Genomic DNA, 7,971 nt, shown 5'->3' on the forward strand with positions numbered 1-7,971 from the left:
GGTCACCGTGACCTTTGACCTAGTGACCTGAAAATCAATAGGGGTCATCTGCTAGTCATGATCAATGTATCTATGAAGTTTCATGATCCTAGGCATAAGTGTTCTTGAGTTATCATCCGGAAACCATTTTACTATTTCGGGTCACCATGACCTTGACCTTTGACCTTGTGACCTGAAAATCAATAGGGGACATCTGTGAGTCATGATCAATGTACCTATGAAGTTTCATGATTCTTGGCATAAGCGCTCTTGAGTTATCATCCATAAACCATCTGGTGGACGGACGGACCGACATGAGCAAAACAATATACCCTCTCTTCTTCGAAAGGGGGGGTGGGGCATAATGAGAAAACTGCCCCCTTCCCAGCAGCCATGTTAATCAACTGACCGGAACCATTTTTTAACTCAACTCTCCTATCAAGGAAACAAATGTTCTTAGCGAATTTCATGAAAATTGGGCCAAAAATGTGACTTCTACTGTGTTCACGTTTTCACTATATACATATAGAGAAAAATGTCCCGCCCACTGGCGGCCATGTTTTTTCACCAATCCAGACCATTTTCATTCTCGTCCGAGATATCAATAAAACTAATGTTTTGATAAACTTTCATGATGATTGGGCAAAAATTGTGACTTCTAGAGTGTTAACAAGGTTTCTCTATAGCCAAATAGGGAAAACTGCCACTAAATACATATAGAGAAAAATGCCCTGCCCACTGGCGGCCATGTTTTTTCACCGATCTCGACCATTTTTGAACTCGTCCGAGACATCAATTGAACCAATTTTTTAACCAACTTTCATGATGATTGGGCAAAAATTGTGACTTCTAGAGTGTTTACAAGGTTTCTCTATAGCCAAATAAGGAAAACTGCCCCGCCCACTGGCGGCCATGTTTTTCAACGGATCGGAACCACTTTTGAACTCAACCAAGATATCATTAAGACAAACATTTTGACAAAGTTGCATGAAGATTGGGCATGATATGTGACTTCTACAGTGTTAACAAGGTTTTTCTTTTTTTTTACCTAGTGACCTAGTTTTTGACCCGGCACAACGCAGTTTCAAAATCGGTCAAGATTTCATTGGGACAAAGCTTCTGACCAAGTTTCATGAAGATGGGACAAGAAATGTGGCCTCTAGAGTGTTTACGAGCAAATGTTAACTGACGGACGGACTGACTGACATACGACGGACAAAGACCGGTCACAAAAGCTCACCTGAGCAATCAGGTGAGCTAAAAAGGAAAAATTTAAAGAAAACGGAATTCTATATAAGGCCAATACAACTCAACCTAGATGTATGCCAATTTTTATATTTTGAGAAAGTTTTATGACGTGATGGCAATGTGACCAGGAGTGGTTTTCATATCATACATTATGTTTATTATTACAAGAAAATCAAAGACAACAAACCCGAACTATACAAATTTGCCATTTTATTTGTGTATCCCACATTTGCAAACATCTTTCCAGTATATTGATCAACAGTCATGTGACTTGATGCATATGAAAATATGAGCAAAAACTACATAGAGACATAAAGCTATCAGAAATTACTACTTGATTAACAAGAGGGCAAATGGCCCTTCCCCGCCCACCTGACACCCAAACCATCTGAGCAGGTAGTGTTAACAGTTTCAGAGTAATAAGAAAAACTGCCCAAATACCCAGTAGCCAGGTTTGTCAACAAACCACATTTATTATTGAACTCAGCCTTGATGTATGCCAATTTTTATGTTTTGAGAAAGTTTCTTCATGTGAGGGCAATGTGACCTAGAGTGCGCAATTGCTTTAACTACAGCCACATACAGAAATCTGCCTGAACTCAATACAATTGATCATATGAAATTTGCAATAAAAAATAGATAAACAAGTAAGGTTTATCAGTCATGGAAAGATTTTAGATATCAAGAAGCAGGTTGGGACAGTCAACATGCATGTTGTAATAGATATCAAGTGCTAGTTTATTAGAACCGTCATCAAGCATGTTTTAACAGGAATAAAGCATGGTCCATCTTTAATGTAATACCCCTTGATATTGTTTCTCACTTACTTGGGGTATCTGCAAAATAATTAGAAAAAATATTGATATTAAGTCCCATGAGGATTGCGCAAAGAAATTACTGAGTGTTCATACACATTTTCTTTAATTTGACATAGTGAACTAGTTTCTGACCCCACATGACGAAGTTTTGAACTTATTGTATATATTATTGGGACAATTGTTCTCACACAAGTTTTGGTAATAACATTGAAGGCATTATTGTGGTTTCAGCAATTTATTTACATGTACCTATCCTCACCAAAATAAACACAAAAAAAAACAATTCAAATTTATATCATGAGATAAAGCCAACAGAGCTTACATATTTGGCTAAGCACTGGTCCTTAATACCAATTTGTGCTCTTGTGAGCCATATAACACATCATTGAGTTTCAGCACAACTTGGATAACACTTACCAAAGTTATATATAAAGATGTAAGTTTTACATGCTGATAATAAAATTATGCAATAAATTTCAATGTATTATGATTGTTTATCTGTCAAATGTTTTTTAGTTACTAAACAACAATTTGGTTTTCAGATGACTATGAATTAAACAATTTATTTGTAAGCCCAAGAGATCTAATAGCCATGCATCATTGCCTCTTTAAATATTTACAAAGTAATTAGTTTTATCCCCACAACATAGTTCAAAAATAAAGTAAGTTATACATTTATTAACATGGAATATAATGTCCAACAAAAGTAGCTTCTCACCAGGAAAATATGTATGTAAACACAATGACAACAACCAGCTATGTACAGTTATCACGCATGTTTTTGTATAATACAAAGTGACATTGAACTATACATGTAGTTACCAGGATATATTTACATGATGAAACGTTTTGATTTAATACATTAATACATACACCTTTAACACATCATCAACAAAAACATGCTTTGACCGTTGACTTTCATATTTTAGACCAAGGTGTTTTTTTTACTTTTCACCGAATAGTTTGCATGTTACATTAGATAAAGTAAAGCTTAAATTCAAATTGAAACTCAAATTCATACCAAATATACATCAATTTCTATTAAAAGCAATTTTATTTAGAAAATAAAACAATTTTTGTCAGGTGTGTTAGAGCATTTTTTATGTATATTATTTTTAATGTCATTTATCGTATTTCTTAATATGTTAAATATGTTTCGCTGTTGAAACTTCCATATCCCCTAGTTAATACTTTGATATTTACATGTATACAATTATTTACCCATATAAAACCAATGTGCATTTATAGTAAAATAATACACTTAAAACATTGACACTATAAAAAATAAGTTTAAATAAGAAAAGCAGGTTACAGAATAGAAGACAAAAAGACATTAAATGATGCATATTTACTATGTACGCAAAACATCATGCATATAAAAATAAAAGTGCTTATTCAGACATATAATAATGTTCAAATACAAAACGATTTAACTAAGTAACATGCATGTTTTCATGATAGTAGCTGTAGGACACTATATGAGGTATTTGTGTTTTTCATACAAACCTCAATTTATTTTTAATTCAAAATAGTGAATACACACATATATATCAACTTATCAACCAGTCAGCACATTATCAGCCCAAATTTTTTAACATTCATGTCTTTTTTATGGGTTCAATTCAACACCCAATTTATAAAAAAGAACAATAAAAATGGGGTCATCTATATTGTTGAAAGATTGTCATTAATACCATTAAAAAAAATCATTACTTAGATTTTGTGTGTTATAGAACTTCTTAACTATATTCTTCCATGCAATAATAAGTACTCTTTAGATCAAAAATTATAAATATAGTTATATAGTACACTTAAAGACATGAAAACATGTTAGTGCGCTACCGTAGTTCAGATTCAAAATCTATAGTTGTAAAACAAAATCTATTGACCAGAAACGACTTCAGTTTTGTTCTCTCAAAAACTCATATTAATATTTAATATATAGCACCACTTCAAAAATTTAGTAAATAACAAGAAATGTGTTTGTCGGAAACACTATGTCCCATTCTGCGCCGCTTTGAAATTTATTTATTTTTACCTTTGACCTTGAAGGATGACCTTGACCTTGAACTTCCACCACTCAAAATGTGCAGCTTCATGAGAACGCCCCTTTGAAGAAAAAAGTTTTTTTTTACCTTTGACCTTGAAGGATGACCTTGACCTTGAAGGATGACCTTGACCTTGAACTTCCACCACTCAAAATGTGCAGCTTCATGAGAACGCCGCTTTGAAAAAATAAATAAAAAATTACCTTTGACCTTGAAGGATGATCTTGACCTTGAAGGATGACCTTGACCTTGAACTTCCACCACTCAAAATATGCAGCTTCATGAGAACGCCGCTTTGAATTTTTATTTTTATTTTACCTTTGACATTAAAGGATGACCTTGACCTTGAAGGATGACCTTGACCTTGAACTTCCACCACTCAAAATGTGCAGCTTCATGAGAACGCCGCTTTGAAACAAAATTTTTTATTATTTTTTTACCTTGAAGGCTAACCTTGACTTTGAATTTCCACCACTCAAAATGTGCAGCTTCATGAGATACACATGCATGCCAAATATCAAGTTGCTATCTTCAATATTGAAAAATGTGTTTGTCAGAAACACTATGTCCCCTTTTGCGCCGCTTTGAATTTTTTGGTTTTTTGTTTGACCTTTGACATTGAAGGATGACTTTTACCTTTCACCACTCAAAATGTACGGCTCCATGAGCTACACATGCATGCCAAATATCAAGTTGGTATCTTCAATATTGCCAAAGTATTCATAAAATGAGCGATTTTGGCCACATATACTTGACCTCTGACCTTGAAGGATGACCTTTACCTTTCACCACTCAAAATGTGCGGCCCCATGAGATACACATGCATGCCACATATCAAGTTGCTATCTTCAATATTGCCAAAGTATTCATAAAATGAGCGATTTTGGCCACATATATTTGCCCTCTGACCTTGAAGGATTACCTTGACCTTTCACCACTCAAAATGTGCGGCTCCATGAGATACACATGCATGCCAAATATCAAGTTGCTATCTTCAATATTGCAAAAGTATTCATAAAATGAGCGATTTTGGCCACATATATTTGACCTCTGACCTTGAAGGTTGACCTTGACCTTGACCTTTCACCACTCAAAATGAGCGGCTCCATGAGATACATATGCATGCCAAATATCAAGCTTCTATCTTCAATATTGCAAAATTATTCATAAAATGAGCGATTTTGGCCACATATATTTGACCTCTGACCTTGAAGGATGACCTTGACCTTTCACCACTCAAAATGTGCAGCTCCATGAGATACACATGCATGCCAAATATCAAGTTGCTACCTTGAATATTGAAAAAGTTATTGCAAATATTAAAGTTGGAGCAAACAGACCAACATACAGACCAACAGACAGGGCAAAAACAATATGTCCCCCACTATAGTGAGTGTGGGACATAAAAATGTTAGTACATGTAGTACATACACCAAAAATGTAATTCAACATCAACAAACCTTCCGCTGGGTAAAACCTTACATAGACCTTCAGATGTGTGGAAAATCTGGCCAATAACTATGAAGGATACCACTGACAGGCTCCAACCATTGCTCAACAGAGGGTTGCTCTCCATTATACTTTAATGACATCTACAATTTAGCTTTTAAAAATTAAAAGAAAAATCCACAACAGAAAACCATGAAAAAAAACACTTAATGTGAGAAAGTGTTCATACAAGCAATGTAAGTCAGTGATCACACATGTGAATATAGATGCACAACAAGAGATGTGTTTGTCAGAAACACAATGCCCCCTATTGCGCCACTTTTAAATAAAATTTCAATATATCATTTGTCAGATTTAGAAATTATCTCCCTTTTAAAGCTTATTACTTCCCTTGGATTGTATTTTTTTACTTTTGACCTTGAAGGATGAACATGACCTTTCATCACTCAAAAGGTGCAGCTCCGTGAGATAAACATGCATGCCAATTATCAAGTTGCTATCTTCAATATTGCAAAAGTTATGGCCTATTTAAAAGTTTTCGGACAGACTGACGGACAGACAGACAGTTAAAATGCTATATGCCACCCTACTGTAGGCATCAAAATGAGAGGTGATGCTTATAATCGAAATGGATTCTTAGAAAGGAAGGAGATTCTAAGAATGGAAGGGAATTCTTAAAATGAAAAGGGATTTTTATAATATAAAGGGGATTCTTAAAATGAAAGGTGATTCTTAGAATGGAAGGGGATTTTTCAAATGGTGGGGTTACTAATAATCAAAGGTTATTTTTATAAAGGATGGAATCTTATAATGAAAGGGGATTGTTATAACAGTCAACGATCAGAACATAGCAATACAATAATGGACAAATTAGAAAGAGATTTATATGGCTAACTGTTTTGGATTTCAATAATAAGTAAAAAGACAGACATTATATAAACATGATCAACACACCTTAAACAGTTCTGCCTTTACATGAAACAGCGTTATCAAATTACTTATACTAAGTTTTCCATACAATACACAAATGTGCAACATAGCAAAAACGATTTTCCAAAGCAATGTAAAACCCACAAAATTGTAAAAACATGTGAAATACCAGTACAAGCCAATACTAAAACATTTGATAAGCATTACAAATCGGTAATAAGATCAGGTATGCAAAATCATACACTGGCAGATTTTAACTGGACATAAAAAATATATACATTCAACTTAATGCCTCTTTTTATGAGAACTGCTGATTTTATTATAACTTAAATTAGAGATGGATGTGTTTGATGAACAAAAAAGGATCAATTTATATATTGGTGCTGGATAACCTAGATCTTAAATATGGTAAAAATCTGGGTAAGAGTTGGGAAAAATGGGTAGACAGGAAATGGCATGGAAAAAACAAGAGGAAAAGTATCATATAGTTGTAACAATAACTGGTTCTACACTTAACTTAAGTCTTCTGCACCTGCCATGGGTGGAAAGACAGAGGGACGGACAATAAGTATATGCCTCGTGCACCAAGATACTAGGGTAATATACAAATAGGAAAAAGGCCCTACAGCGCTCAACTGAATTTCCCATACATATATTTCAACGGACAAATGTTCTGATTAAGTTGCATGCTGTTTGGACAATAAATGTTGCCTTTAGAGTGTTCACAAGCTAAATGTTGACAACACAGTCCACAACAATGGGCAAAGAACAAACCTACAAATGATGCACACAAAAGCTTACAATGCATTCTTTATTGGCAGGGGCTTAAACATTAAGCCTGAATTTTTATGAAAGAATCATTTCTAAATAAACTTGAAATAAATTGAAGCTTGGAAAATAAATCTATATTGACTAATGCACAACACACTGATGAACACACAGAAAAGTAATTGGTTTTAGAACACAAATGACTGAATGTTAATGCCAGACAGCTACTATCAACAAGAGGGCCAAGATGGCCCTAGTTCGCTCACCTGAAAGGAGTCGTTTCATTCAATCTTTATCAAACGTCAAACTAGATATTGTCCAGACAAACATCCTGGTCAAGTTTCATCATTATTGAACCAAAACTCTGGCATATGGAGTGTTTTGACCTGGTGACCTATATTTTGAGTTGACCCCCCCTTACCAAACATCAAACTTTGCGTACAATAATAAATATTATGACCAAGATTCATAAAATCTGAAACAAAATTGTGACCTCTAGAGTGTTTACAAGGATTTTGTATAATATAATAAAAATTTGGACAATCTAAGGGCAATAATTATGGCATTAATTATGTGATATATAAAAAACCAATCTTTTCACCAAGTTTCATGATGATTGGGCAAAAAATGTGACATCTAGAGTGTTCACAAGCTTTTTTTACTATGTATAAATATAAGAAAACTGCCCCCCCCCCCCCCCCCCCCGGCAGCCATGTTATTCAACTGACCGG

General features: G+C 34.4%; 1 long non-coding RNA gene across 1 annotated transcript; it reads right to left on the reverse strand.

The window, feature by feature from the left end:
* Positions 1 to 1,422: 1,422 nt before the first annotated feature.
* LOC127876383 (uncharacterized) lies at positions 1,423 to 7,931 on the reverse strand. Its single transcript, XR_008047845.1, has 2 exons — positions 5,294 to 7,931; positions 1,423 to 5,141 (listed from the first exon to the last, which is right to left on the reverse strand). It is a non-coding gene; the product is annotated as an uncharacterized LOC127876383 (long non-coding RNA).
* Positions 7,932 to 7,971: the final 40 nt, after the last annotated feature.

Source organism: Dreissena polymorpha, chromosome 4 (genome assembly GCF_020536995.1).
Source record: "Dreissena polymorpha isolate Duluth1 chromosome 4, UMN_Dpol_1.0, whole genome shotgun sequence".
Lineage (NCBI taxonomy): Eukaryota > Metazoa > Mollusca > Bivalvia > Myida > Dreissenidae > Dreissena > Dreissena polymorpha.